The sequence below is a fragment of the Coturnix japonica genome, chromosome 26, assembly GCF_054131305.1.
Source record: "Coturnix japonica strain WE chromosome 26, WE-NBRP24, whole genome shotgun sequence".
Classification (NCBI taxonomy): Eukaryota; Metazoa; Chordata; class Aves; order Galliformes; family Phasianidae; genus Coturnix; species Coturnix japonica.
This window is the reverse complement of record NC_140688.1, coordinates 5,259,020-5,274,213: the sequence shown is the minus strand read 5'-3', so window position 1 is coordinate 5,274,213 and position 15,194 is coordinate 5,259,020. Positions and strand designations below refer to the sequence as shown.

Here is a 15,194-nt window from a genome sequence, read left to right as displayed (position 1 = left end):
AAATTTTCTGATTGGAATATCGTTGACTCATTGGCGTATTGCTTATAAATTGATGACAAAAGGAACGCCAGGACAGCAAGGGAGGGATGCTTGACCACAAGGGAGTGCGAATGTCCCCACCGAAGGAAGCAAAGAGCCGGCAGAAAGCGATGCTTCATTAGCGTAACAAAACACAGCCCCCATTCCTCCCTCCCTCAAACCGTCCTCCCCTACACCCCTCCCATCGCCCTCCCCCGAGGGCAGATGTGCCATGAGAACGAGCTCCGGGCGTGCTCGCTGTGGGAATTCCTGCCTTCCGAGCCTGTGCGGAAGAGGCGAGAGCCTGTCTGGAAGCCATCCGGGCAGCACCGCGGGGGAAGGAGGTGCACCAAGGCCGTCCTGCGGCCAGCTCCGGGCTCAGGGCACTCGGCATCCTCTGCTCTACGCGACTCCGAGGAGCCCGGCTACCTGCACCAGAGCTGGGAGCAGCCTGCTCCGCACCCAAGGTAGGTGCCCTTCGTGGCTCGTGCAGAGGAGCGCACGCTTCCTGCCCCCTGCCAGCAGCACCGGGAGAGGAGCGGGGAGCGGCCTCGGACGGGGCGGAACCCGCACTGCCGTACCCCAGGCGGGACCCTGGTCCCGGCTCCAGCTCCCGCTCAGCGCAGCAGGTTTGCTGGCCCAGATGGGCTGCAACCAGGGCAGCAGTTTATGCAGCCCGGGCTGGGCTCCGAGGGGCACGGGAACGGGCTGGGAGCTGGGACAGTGAGGAAGGGAGCAGAGGTGGTCAGTGTGCTCTGCTGCCCGGTTGGATCTCTGTAACACAGAGCAACTGGGACTGCAGATCTTCCCCTGGGTCATGGGAGACACGAGATGGCCTCGCTCTGCGCGCGTGGATTGATGGAAGCTTTAAACTCCCCGATGCCTCCTTTGGAGTGTCTTAATGTGAAACCTCCAAGAGGGAATTTCCACTCCCCCTGCTCCTTTTCCTCCCCGGCAGCCCCCAGCTTCCCTTCGGGGACCCTGCGGGCAACACGTGCTTCTAGCGACCTTTGAAATGGCGTTACCTTTTGTTTGCTGAGCGCTTGCCTGATGGCTCAGCTGGGGTTATGCAAACCCTTGGCAAGGCTTTTGTTGAGTCTGTCCCGGCAGCTGCAGATGCCTTGAGCGCACAGCTGCGGGCCCTGAGCACGTTCAGCATCTGCAGCAGCTCCGGCACTGGGCTCTGGAACAGACGATGAGAAGCTGGCAGCCTGTGGGCTGACTGGAGCACGCGTTGAGAACACGGCCGAGCAGCAGCAGGTCAGTAAAGCACAGCCCAGGTGCCTTCTGCAAAGGGCACGCGGTGCTGAGAGCGTCCCCTGGCAGTGAGCGCAGTCTGCGTGCTCGGCTGAAGAGGGAGGGAGGAATGAATTTATTGATATCATGCAGGTGTCCTGGAGTGCTCTAACAACTGCTTAACAAGGCTGTTGTAACCACGTGGTTGTTTATTGCCTTAATTGTTCTGTTTTGAGCTGCTACTATTTGATAAGTTGCCTTCCTGGTTGAGTTAAAATTCCCAGCACAGCATCGTCTGGTTGTGGAAGTGACCGTCACAGGCAGGTTTGGCTGCAGTGCTGTCAGATAACTCTCTCTTTTCAGGAGTTTTTTGGATGTTTTGTTGATTTGTTTCTGTGTTTAAGTAAGCCATCCTGTTTATTTGAGAAGTGTGTAAAATCCAGTTGACTCCTCGCCATTTTGCACTTTCTTACACAAGGAATGTGAGCCCTCATCACTTTTAGGTAACATCAGCAGTAGGTGGTTTTGAGAACTACATCATTTTCCTTCACAAAGTACTTTTCCAAACCCTTTTATGAGGGCTTGGTTGATTTCAGCAAGCCCAAGGCTACTTCCACTCCTGAGAGGATGTACAGACATCTGCCAGAGGATTTAATCCATTTGCCACCAGGTGTTCCTCTCACAGATCTGTAGAGGCAGTGCTCTAGCAGGCTGCTCTGCTGGCAGCTGCCATCTGCGCTGAGGCTTGCTGAGTTTGTGTGTTGGGGGCTGCATTCACAGTGTTCTTCCATGAACCAGGTGCTTTTCTGCACCTCCTGCTGGATGGTTGGATGGCCATACCATATTCTAACAGTATTTCTGCAGCTCTTTCCTGGGTAGCCATCCCCTTTAGGCGTGATTGCTGTCAGTCGAAAGATCCCTAGTTATCAGAGACTGTCCTTGTTGTATGTCCTCAACTTTCTTCACCACTCAGACCTCCAATAAAACTCCCTTTTCCCATTCCTGTGATTTAGTAGTGACAAACAGGATCGGAGGTGGCTGGATACACTTGGTTATTTACTGCATAGAGGGTAGGGATAGACACAGACCTACAGGTGGCACTCCCATCGAGTCACAAGGCTCAGAGTAGTTCCCCTTTCTTTCTCGTGTCTTTAGACCACAGAGGTAAGGTGCTAGTGATTGCGGAATCAAACTCTATAATCCAGAGATGGGTTATAAAGCAGGTATGTTTATTCCAGTGTTGTGCAGTGCCGGGTGCAAGGGGGATAGCTCCAACCAAACTTGCACACCGATTTGTAAAATCGTGACATAGATATAGGTACATCTAATACATAGTCAATGAGTTCTCGAAATTCTGATACATATTCAATAGTTCTTTAGCATGCAGACCCCCCTCTTGTTATTGCCCATCTTATCAGGGAGATGCAACTCCTCTTCTGATATTTAAACTTCTAATCCTCTCCTCCCCAGGTGTCTCAGGGAGATCTCACTTCTTATCTGCATCCTTCCTGCTCTCCCAGAGCCATTGTCTCCATTCCTTGTTATTCTAACTAGATCATTCCTTTTCCCACCTACAAACTACATATAACTATCTCCCTCTAGCCCCCCTTTGTTCTAAATTCCACCAGAGCCTCTGTTTCTTGCATCGCTGTTCACTAGGATGTGGCTGGATCCTCTCCTAGTCCCAAGCGTGCTCAAGGGTTTGTGTGGAAGGAATCATACCTGCACAGTCCCTCTAAGGCTGAACCTTAGAGAACACAAGAAAGCTCCAAAGTAACCACAGGTGTCTTACAGAAAGTCTGTTTTGAGAAGGAGTCTTGACGTCAAGCTGCAAGGTATCTCTGTGCAGGTGTGAGCTGCAGAGACAGCCCTGCTTGAGGGTGGTCCTGCAGTGTAGCCTGCTGCTGTGCAGCAGAGCTGGAGGGGCACTTGGGCTGCTCCCTGATTTGGGGTAAGATGAATGCCTCCTTGCCTTGCTTTCTCTTTAGTCCCCGGCTCAGTCTCGGCTGTTGAACTAAGTGTCAGCTACCAGTTGTTTCAGCCTCCCAGTTTGAGACAGCTTTGTGACGGTTCATCTCTTTGAGCCAGACTGTTTCCTGTGCTGCAGCTCATTGTCTTCCTCTGCAAGGCCAGGCAGTGCCCTCCAGAAGGGCTGAGCTGGGACTGGGACTGCTGCATTCTCTCACAGCTCCCCTGCCATTTCTCTTCTCCCTGCAGGCTCCAGTTCAACTTCTGCCTTCCAGCCGTGATCATCCCAGCCTGCAGGAGAGCAGCAAATGGCTGCAACACATCTAGCTGAGGTAGGGGTTGGGGAAGCAGGCAGCAGAGGCCAAATGGCCTGGGATGTGAATGCAGGGGAAGAGGGTGATGCCCTCACGCAGCATGTGTGTGCTGGGGACAGAGAAGCGGCTGGGATGGGAGGTTCTGTCCTGTGCGAGCTGCTTGCCTGGGCCTTGGCTGTTCCCAGCAAGGTGCTTCTTTGCTTGCAGGAGCCCGTGAGCTTTGAGGAGGTGGCCGTGTATTTCAGCAGGGAGGAGTGGGCGCTGCTGGACCCTGCGCAGCGAGCGCTCTACCGGGATGTGATGCTGGAGACGTACCAGTGCGTGGCCTCGCTGGGTGAGAGCTTGTCTGCCTTTTCTCCTCGTTAGGGCACCTTTAACTGTGCAGAATGAGCCTCTGCAAGCCGGGCCTTGAATAATGGCCATGCAGCTACATATTGACTAACACCACAGTGCCTGCAAGAAAGGAGATACTGAGAAGCATGAGTTTCAGAAGGGATTAGTATGCACGGCACTGTGATCAAAGCTGCAGAATCAGTGCTTGCAAGCAGGCATCAGCCAGGAGGGAGAAAACCAGCCCTTGTGTTGTGTGTTGCATGGTGCTACCAGCTCCAACTCACAGATGACTCCCTGGTTACGGCTTTGAATTTAGGATTTTCCATGCGATTGCCGTCAACATTTTGATGCCTTGACCTCTGGTAGATTGTAAGAAAATAAATAAGCTGTTGTAAAGTTAATTTGAATGAAAAAATATCCCTTCATGATGTTCAGAGACGTCAAAGCATTCTTTGCTCCAAGGGAAGCAGCTGTAGGCGTGGTGTCATTCAGGCCCAAATGGTGGTTTCTCCTTGGGGAGGGAGACAGAGTGAGCTGTTGAACAGGCACTGTGCCAGAATGAGGGAAATGCTCTCTTGTTCTCTGTTTCTCTCCCTGAAGCTCCATTTCCAGGCCCCAAGCCCGTGGTGATCTCCCTGCTTGAAAGTGGGGAAGACCCCTGGATCCCAGATGTGCGTAGCCCTGAGGCCATGCCAGGAGACCACATTCCAGGTGAGATGGTGGAGGGAAGGGGAATGGTGGGGCTGTAAAAGCCTTCTCTGCCTTTGTTTTATTTTGGGCACCGTGTGCTATTGCTGCATTTTCTCTGTCATCCGACAGCTGGTGGGATCAAAAATGCAAAGGAGGTTCTGCAGAGAAGTTGTGTAGCAGATAGACAGTGGGGTCACATCTCTGTGGAAGAAATCAGAAGGGATGCCCATGAAGGCCAGCAGGAATGTCAGGGTGAGCACATCAAGAAGCCCCTGGGAACGCATCTGGGAATGACATTGAGGAAGCCAGTGGACTTCACCATAGGTCCAAAGCAGCCTGAGGAAACCAGGAGCAAGGATGCGTGCCAGATGAAAAGGCAGAATCCGTGCACTGAGTGTGAGAAAAGCTTTAAAACAGATTCCAGCATCACTAACCGCCAGTGCATGCACTCAGCAAAGAGGCATTACGAGTTCTGTGATTCTGCAGAGAGCATGAAAAGGAGAGTCCAACCCACTGGCCAGCAGTGCATGTACACAGGCGAGAGAGCCTTTGAGTGCTCTGATTGTGGAAAGAATTTCACGGACACTGGGAACCTCACTTCCCAGCAGTGTATCCACAGAAGAGAGAGACTGTACAAGTGTGGTGAGTGTGGGAAGAACTTCAAAGATAGTTATAAACTCAAAAGGCACCAACGTGTCCACACAGGAGAGCGACCATATAAGTGCACTGAGTGTGGGAAGTGCTTCAAATATAATTCCCAACTCGCCTACCACCATCGCATCCACACAGGAGAGAAACCATTTAAGTGCAGTGAATGTGGGAAGAGCTTCAAAAGCAACTATGAATTGAAATCGCACCAGCGCATCCACACAGAAGAGAGACCATTTAAGTGCACTGAATGTGGGAAGAGCTTCAAAAGGAGTTCCGACCTCACCAACCACCATCGCGTCCACACAGGAGAGAGACCATATAAGTGCACTGAGTGTGGGAAGAGCTTCAAAAGGAGTTCCTACCTCACCATCCACCATCATGTCCACACAGGTGAGAGACCATTTAAGTGCACTGAGTGTGGGAAGAGCTTCAAAAGGAGTTCCAAACTCACTCGCCACCGCCGCATCCACACAGGAGAGAGACCATTTAAGTGCACTGAATATGGAAGAGCTTCAAAAGCAGCTATGAATTGAAATGGCACCAGCGCATCCACACAGGAGAGAGACCATATAAATGCTCTGAGTGTGGGATGAGCTTCAAAAGCAGTTCTGTTTTGAATTACCACCAGTGCATTCACACAGGAGTGAGACCATTTAAGTGCACTGAGTGTCGGAAGAGCTTCATAAACAGTTCCAAACTCACTCGCCACCATCGCATCCACACAGGAGAGAGACCATTTAAGTGCACTGAGTGTGGGAAGGGCTTCAAAAGCAGCTATGATTTGAAGCTCCACCAGCGCATCCATACAGGAGAGAAACCCTATATGTGTCCTGTGTGTGGGAAGAGCTTCAAAAGCAGCTATGAATTGAAGGTGCACCAGCGCATCCACACAGGAGTGAGACCATATAAGTGCTCTGAGTGTGGGAAGACCTTTGCCACGAGGCGTGCTTTGAAGTGCCATCACTGCATCCACACGGAAGAGAGACCCTGAAAGTGTCCTGAGTGTGGGAAGAGCTTCGAAGGGAGTTCTGAATTGAAGCATCCATACAGGAGAGTGTCACGGTGTTATCTAGATCAAACTATGTCCGTGACAGGGGGTTAGCAGTCTTTTGGGCTCCCTGCCCCCCAAAAATGGGAAGGGAAAGGGGGTAGGGAGATGGGAGCTGGGCTCAGGGAAACAAACAGAGCAGCAGCAACAATCTAAGGAGGAAGACTTACCTTACTAACTATGATGTTGGGATGCAAGATTACACAATATAATACAGTCTAATTGAAACTGAGGTCCTCTGGGATGTGTAGTTCTTCTCTGTGCTCCACATGATGATATGATGAGAAACACCAATAGAAAAAATATTACCAAACCATGCCATTCCATCTCTTATTCTACATCGCTACATCATGCTTAAAATACATATAAATAAACAAAAATTAAAATGTATGACACACATGGGTCTATTTACATATATATACATAGAATTACTGACTGCACTGCCCAAACATCAAATTCCTTTGTGGTACATATTGAACATGCTCATCTTTCTGCATCACCCACCAAGTGCTCCCAGGTCCCTGGGCAAAAAAAATTTCACCAAGTGGTTTGCCCTTTCCAGAGGCTGGAAGGACCCAAACAGCTTTTCCGAACATGTTCTTTACATGTACTACAGGGATCTTATCTCTCTCTACATTGTGCAGGGGGCTGGATTGGCTAGGACCCTCATGATTGACAGATCTTCTCATACTGACCAACCAAGTGGCTTCTGCCCAATGCTTCTCCCAGTGCTTCAGTGTTCCACCATCTATTGCTTTCAACATAGCTTTCAACAACCCATTGTTCAATTTTACCAGAAGCTGGTCACTGTAGGGGATATGATAAACCCACTGTTTTTATAAGGAAATGTTTGAATTGTGTCTCATTTTCAGATTCATATCTTTCTTGGGTGCCATGTCACCATAGGACTTGCTTCTCAAGATTCAGTGCGGTGTTTCAGGTGGTAGTATGGGTACTGTGTATGTGTCAAGCCACCCAGTGTTTGCTTTCACCATGGTAAGCACATAATACTTGCCATTGTGACTTGCGTAATCCAACTCCATAACCACGAAGCAGTTATAAAGCAGGTATGTTTAATGAGTGATGCGCATGCACCCTGGTGCATGGGGGATAGCTCCACCTTACTTGCACACCGTTAGGACAAAATGTGCAAAGATATAGGCTGAACTAATACATAATCAATAGTTTGCAGGAATTTGGATACATATTAATTATATTCATGAGACCCCATTAGCATGCAGTCCCTCCCCCCTTGCGTATGTGTACTGAGTTGTGGGGGTGGTTGTGGGATGAAGGCTCATCATCTTCCTCGCTGTAAACTTTCGACCCTGCGGGAGGGGCACCCCCCAAACTCATTCCAGCTTGCTCTGTGGACATCTAATCACCACACTGTTCTGGGGCTCTTCCACCCTTCTCTTCATGGCCTTCATCTCCTTGTTTTCTCAAAATTAGTGTCTGCAATTCCCCCTCTCTGCCCCCCCTTAACATAAACTATCTATCTGTAACTACCCTTTGCCTTAGTGAGGCCCCCTTTCCCTTTCTGTAGCAAAGTGTTCCCTTTTCATCTACTATGCGGTCTTTTTTCACTATTCAATTCTGAGATGGTGGCAAGGTGATATAATCAACCTGCCACTCCTCCCTGTATTTAACCTTCTGCCATTGTCCTTGCTCACAGAGAAGTTTCACCTCTTGGCTTGTTTAATTACGGCACGTGTTTCACAGTCATGAGTAACCTGCGCAATAGTGTCCATAGTTAAGTCCACCCCTCGGTCTCCGGCCCACTTATATGTCACATCTCTTCCCTGATGGCCCAAGGTCTCATGAGCCCATCGAGCTAGAAATAACTCACCCTTATTCTGCCAGTCCAAGTCAATTTGAGAAACCTCAATTCTGGCAGCTCAATCTGCCTGATGGTTGTTCTGTTGTCCTTCATTAGCCCGACTCTTGGGCACGTGTGCATCCACATGACGCACCTTTACAACCGTACCTTCGGGTTTCAATGTCTTTCCACAGTTCAGCAGCCCAGATAGGTTTACCCCTCCGTTGCCAGTTACTTTTTTCCCACTGCTGTAAGCACCCCCATGAGGCATTTGCCACCATCCATGAGTCAGTATAAAGATAAAGCATTGGCCACCTCTCCCTTTCAGCAACATCTAAGGCCAGCTGGACAGCCTTCACCTCTGCAAACTGACTTGATTCTCCTTTACCTTCAGTAGCCTCTGCAACCTGTTGTGTGGGGCTACATTTGTGATGCTTCCCTACGATGTGACATGATCCATCAGAGAACAGGGCATATTTCTTTTCATTTTCTGGTAGCTCGTTGTATGGTGGGGCCTCTTTAGCACGTGAATCCCCCCTGTGGCGCAAGTGGTAGAAGTGCCGCTCTGCTACACAGGAGGCTCGAATCCCGGGGGGTTGGACTCGATGATCTCTAAGGTCCCTTCCAACCTGCACGAGACTATGATACTATGATACTATGACAGCTCTTCTGCTGCTGATGTTCCAAACTTTTTACCTTCAGGCCAGTCCATGATCACCTCTAGGATCCCTGGAAGGCTGAGGTTCGCCATCTGAGCTCGTTGTGTAATCAGCACAATCCACTTGCTCCAGGTGGCATCAGTAGCACGATGGGTGGAGGGAACCTCTCCTTTGTACATCCAGTTCAGCACTGACAGTCGAGGTGCCAGAAGGAGCTGTGTTTCAGTACCAACTACTTCGGAAGCAGCCTGAATCCCCTCATACGCAGCTAAGATCTCCTTCTCAGTTGGAGTGTAGCACTCTTCGGACTCCTTGTATGCTCAACTCCTAAATCCCAGGGGTCAGCCTCAGGTCTCTCCTGAGGCTCTTTGCCACAAACTTCGAGTGGGACCTTTCTCTCCAGCAGCAGTGTAGAGGATGTTCTTTACATCCTGTCCCATCCGTACTGGCCCCAGGGCCACGGCACAGGGTACCTCTTGTTTAATCTGCTCAAAAGCCTTCTGCTGTTCAGGGCCCTATCCAAAACTAATCTTCTTCTGTGTTACCTGATAAAGGTGTAGGGCTGTAGTTTGGAACGTGCATCCTCCAAAAGCCTACTACACCCAGGAAAGACTGTGTCTCATTCTTGCTAGTTGATGTAGACATGGCAGTGAGTTTTTCGATCACATCAGTTGGGATGTGACTATCTCTCATACCAGCACAGATAAACTCACTTTCTGCTTAACCCACTTTCCTTTGTACACTATTCCACAATTTGTGCCCTCAGTTACAGTTCCACATACCCCCAATGTCATGGTTTAATAATTTTGTAATTTTTGCTATCAGTATTCCACATCATAACATCATGTAAAGCATGAATAATTTTACTGAATCTGCAACTTACAGAAGAAGACTACATCTCCCAGGGAACAACACGATAGGTCATGGTACCTGGACTCTATATTAACTCTGTCGCAGAACAGACTGACGTCTTTCGAGTTCTGGCGTTCAAGGGAGTGTGTGGGAGCCTTCACCGTCTTGCCTAAATTTCACAGTAGGCCTCCTGGTTACGGGACTCATTCTCTCTCTTATTTTGTCTGATTCGTTAGCTCAATTTTCAATTATATTATATTATATTTTATTATCCTGTATTTCGATATAGTATTTAGTAAATAAGTGTGCCTCCTTAGATCGTTGCCGCTGTTTTCTTTTCCTAATTAACTTTTTCCTTTCGGCCTAGGGCCCCCGCGGGGCCCACGGTCCCCTGTCACGGGTGCAAGTGGATTTTTCGTTCAAACCGTGACAGATTTTTGGTGGAGAATGCGGGCATATTGAGTTGCTGTTTTTCTGTGTTTTCTTCTGTTGCTCTTTTAGCTTTTAACAGGGCTACAAGTTGTTTTTCTTTGTTACGGAGCTATCTTAGGTAGCGATTCTGCGCCTGCGAGCTTGACCTTGAAAGTCCAGGCGGACTGCCAATACTCCGGTATATTTTATAAACACTGCTGAGCTTTGTTTTCTTTTAGTTTTTTTTCTCTCTATTGAAGAAAAAAGAAAAAAAAAAAGAAAAAAAAAATGTTCCCTCTAGTAAGTTTGTTCTACCAGGGACTGCATTTCATTAGTTCCTCTTTTGTGATGCTCCAAACATATTGGAGCATGTTTAAGCTAGCCACTTTTTCCTATGGAATTGTAAACATGTATAATGATTTGAAAGCATGGTTATCAACGCTTACTTGGTATCTGCATGCAGCTCCAGAGGGAGCAACTAATGCAACTAATGCAACCAATAGTACGGAAATGGTGGTTTTTGAGCGTGCTCTTCCTTTTTTCTTTGCATCCTTTAAGCAGTCTTCGACTGACCAGTTGTCCCAGTGGACCACACTGTCAATCTTATTAATCTCCCTGAATTTACTGTTGGTTATTGTAGTGATCTCACTCAGTATCTGGATTTATAACCTCAGGAGGAAGTCTTCCCTAGAATTAGAGAATACTGAGCGGCAGGGAGTGTGGAGAGACTTTGGAGAGACTTTTAGAAGACAGACATCTTTAGTGTCATGGAGCTTTACTCCTGAACACTTAAAGAATCCCAAGAGTTTGACCGCATATTTGAGACAGGAATGTTGTGGCTCAGGCAGATCTCAGGAGGCACAAATGACTTGGGGCCTAGCTAATGCTTATCGGGCCTTATTTAATACCATTTGTGAGAGGGAAGTTTTTGATGCTGAGAGAGGGAGTCTCAGGGCTGAGAATGAGAGTCTCCTTGATGAGAGAAATAACCTCCTACAACAACGAGACTCATTCTGGTATGAGAAAGAGAGTCTCAGAGCTGAGAGAGAAGACCTCCTATATCAACGAGACACATATTGGTATGAGAAAGAATCCCTGCAATCCAAACTCAACACTCTTCAGTCCGAGCACAACGCTCTCTGGTCCGAGCACAGCACTCTCCAGTCCGAGCACAACGCTCTCCGGTCCGAGCATGGCACTCTCCAGTCCAAGCACAACGCTCTCCGGTCCAAGCACGGCACGCTCCAGTCCGAGCACAACGCTCTCCAGTCCGAGCACGGCACTCTCCAGTCCGAGCACAACGTTCTCCGGTCCAAGCACGGCACTCTCCAGTCCGAGCACAACGCTCTCCGGTCCGAGCACGACACTCTCCAGTCCAAGCACAATGCTCTCCAGTCCGAGCACGACACTCTCCAGTCCAAGCACAACGCCCTCCAGACTGAGAATAGCTGCCCCCAGTCTGAGCGCGACATTCTCCCGTCGGAGCGTGACACCCTCCAGACTGATTACAACGCCCTCCAGTCTGAGCACAACATCCTCCAGTCCGAGTGTAACAACCTCCGATCTGAGCGAGATGTCCTCCGGTCCCTGTACAGCGACCTCGAGGATCAGTTCGATGCTATCAAGATCGATCGTAACAACCTCCAGACCACGTACGATGCCGTCCAATCTGAGCGCAACACTCTCCAGTTCAAACACGACGCGCTCCAGTCTGGGTTCGACACAATTCAGTCCAAGTACAACGCCCTCAGGGCTGAGTTCGACACCCTGGAGTTCGAGCGCGATCTCCTCCGATCCAAGCTATGCACCCTCCAGTCCAAGGGGAACATCCCCAAGTCTGAACCGTATGTACCACACCTTGACCAACTACCAGGGGCACCAGATACAATGTTGGTTGCCCCTGTAAGAGGGCGAAAAATAAAACAATTTTCAACTCAGTTAGAAAAAATGCAGAAGGAGTTAGAAGAGCGGAGGGAGTTAGGAGAGCAGGACTCAGGAGAGCAGGGGGACTCAGGAGAGCAGGGGGAGTCAGAAGACCAGAAGAAGTTGGAGGAGCAGAGGATGTTGGAGGGGTATAAGATGATAGAGGAGCAGAAGAAGTATGAGGAGCAGAGGAAGTTAGGAGAGAGAAAAAAGAAGGAGGGTTACCTGGAGGAAATAATACAAGAGTCAGAGTCAGATGAAGAAGAGGAGCCAAAAGTTAGATTTTCTTTATGAGAATTTCTCGAGTCCAAACTTCTAGATGGGGCAGCCTCATCAACACAGTTGCCACCATCAACACCTGGGACTCTTGATAGAGCAAAAGGTGAGCAAAGTATTACGACCATTATTGATAGATCTTTAAAACTGAGTGAAATTCGGGATCTAAGAAAGGATTACACACGTCAGCCAAAAGAACATATGGTCACTTGGTTACTTCGATGCTGGGACAATGGTGCCAGCAGTGTGTGGCTTGATGGCAATGAAGCTCACCAACTGGGTAGCATTTCCAGAGATGCACGTGTGGACAGAGGTATTGGCACATGCCAAGATCAGTCCTACACCCTCTGGAAGCGGATGTTGATAGCAGTAAGAGATAGATTCCCCTTTAAACGGGACTTGGAGCGTGAGAAAAGGAAATGGACTGATATAGAGAAAGGCATCCAAACTTTGAGAGAAAATGCTCTGGTGGAAATGCTATACAGCTCCCACTTCAACCGCAATGACCCGAACCAATTACATGATCCTGAGATAGTCCATGTACCACGACAAATGTGGCGTGACTTTACAAGGGCTGCTCCAGAAAAGCATGCCAGTGCACTTGCATTAGTATATGGCCAAGGGGAAAGGAAACCCCTTGTTAATGAACTAATTGCTAAACTTCAGGAGCTTGAATTATTTATAAGCACTACAGAAGTTAATCGTTATACTTCAGCCAATGTCAAAATAGCTGAAAGGTTAAACAGAATGGAGGGAACGCAAAATGATATTATTGACATGTTGACTAACATGCCTGATGTAGATGGATCCATGGTGGTACCAGATGATGGGGACCAGGATTCCCACGATCGCCTATTGAAAAAGCTAAACAACATGAGTTCCTCTCGACCCGTATCATCGAAAATCTCAACCATAAAAAAGAGAGGTCCTCATATTCAAGCAAATGACAACAATAAGACACCTCGTATTCAAGCAAATGACAATGATAAGACCATACGTTTTGCTTTGTTGTATTTCTTGAGTAATCATGGGGAGGATATAAAGAGGTGGTATAATTCATCCACTTCTGCACTTCAGGCACGAGTGAAAGAATTACAGTGCAAAACAACCACCAAGGTGAACTCTTCCAAAAGGGGGAAAGTTCCAGTTGCTGCAAGCCACCGAGGTAAACAATAGAGGGGCCCTGCCCCCAGCCAGGGGGGGGAAAGGGACAACAGAGTATACTGGACTGTGTGGATTAAGTGGCCTGGCACATCCCAACCACAGAAATATAAAGCCTTGGTGGACGCTGGTGCAAAATGCACCCTAATGCCCTCAAATCACCAAGGGACACAACCAATATATATCCATGGAGTGACTGGGGGTTCCCAAGAATTGACTATGTTGGAGGCCGAAATAAGCCTCACTGGTAAAAACTGGCAGAGACACCCTATTGTGACTGGTCAAGAGGCTCCATGTATACTGGGAATCGATTACCTTAGGATGGGACATTTTAAGGATCCCAAGGGGTATCGATGGGCCTTTGGGATAGCTGCTGTTAACACGAACGGCGTTAAGCAGCTGTCAGCTTTACCTGGTCTGTCAGATGATCCTTCTGCTGTGGGGTTGCTCCAGGTAAAAGACCAAGAGGTACCAATTGCCACCAAAGTGGTTCACAGACAGCAGTACCGCACCAACAGGGACTCATTGCTGCCCATTCACAAGCTAATTCGCCAATTAGAAAATCAGGGAGTGATTAGCAAAACTCACTCGCCTTTTAACAGCCCCATATGGCCAGTGCGTAAAACCAGTGGGGAATGGAGGCTGACGGTAGATTACCGTGGCCTGAATGAAGTCACACCTCCATTAAGTGCTGCTGTACCAGACATGCTAGAACTCCAGTATGAACTGGAGTCAAAAGAAGCTAGGTGGTATGCCACCACTGACATTGCTAATGCCTTCTTTTCCATCCCATTGGCTGCAAAATGTAGGCCACAGTTTGCTTTTACCTGGAGAGGTATTCAGTATACCTGGAACCGTTTACCTCAGGGGTGGAAGCACAGCCCAACAATTTGCCATGGATTGATCCAAGCTGTCTTGGAACAGGGTAATGCTCCTGAGCACTTGCAGTATATTGATGATATTGTAGTGTGGGGCCATACAGCAGCAGAGGTTTTCCAGAAAGGAAAACAGATAATCCAAATTCTTTTGCAAGCTGGTTTTGCCATTAAGCGCAGCAAGGTGAAAGGGCCTGCCCAGGAAATCCAGTTCTTAGGTATAAAATGGCAAGATGGATGTCGTCACATCCCAGCAGATGTGATTGACAAAATCACTGCTATGTCTCCGCCCACCAACAAAACAGAGACCCAATCTTTTCTGGGAGTAGTGGGCTTTTGGAGAATGCATGTCCCAAACTACAGCCACCACAGGTCCCACCTGGAGTTTGTGGCAAAGAGCCTCAGGAGAGACCCGAGGCCGACCCCTAGGATTCTGGAGTCGAGCATATAAAGGGTCTGAGGAGCGCTACACTCCGACTGAGAAGGAGATCTTAGCCGTGTATGAGGGGGTTCGGGCTGCTTCTGAAGTAGTTGGGACAGAGGTTCAGCTTCTTCTAGCACCTCGCTTGCCAGTAATAAACTGGATGTTTAAAGGACAGGTTCCCTCCACCCATCATGCTACTGATGCCACTTGGAGTAAGTGGATTTCATTAATTACTCAACGAGCTCGAATGGGAAAACTCAGCCGTCCTGGAATTCTAGAAGTGATCATGGACTGGCCTGAGAGTAAAAAAATTGAAAAACCACCTACAGAAGAGGTATCACGTGCTAAAGAGGCACCACCATACAATGAGCTACCAGAAAACGAAAAGAAATTTGCCCTATTCACAGACGGATCATGTCGTATTGTAGGGAAGCATCGCAGATGGAAAGCTGCTGTATGGAGCCCCACACGACAAGTTGCAGAGGCCACTGAAGGTAAAGGAGAATCAAGTCAATTCGCAGAGGTAAAGGCTGTTC

General features: G+C 48.7%; 1 protein-coding gene and 1 pseudogene across 2 annotated transcripts in view; both read left to right on the top strand.

Moving 5' to 3' along the window:
- The window catches only part of LOC146756747 (uncharacterized), a 252,104-nt gene that overhangs the window by 174,744 nt on the left and 62,166 nt on the right, over positions 1-15,194 (top strand). The gene's annotated exons all lie outside the window — the stretch shown is intronic.
- LOC146756748 (uncharacterized) lies at positions 3,652-6,490 on the top strand (annotated as a pseudogene). Its single transcript, XR_014937371.1, has 2 exons — positions 3,652-3,899; positions 4,622-6,490. The product of XR_014937371.1 is annotated as an uncharacterized LOC146756748 (transcript).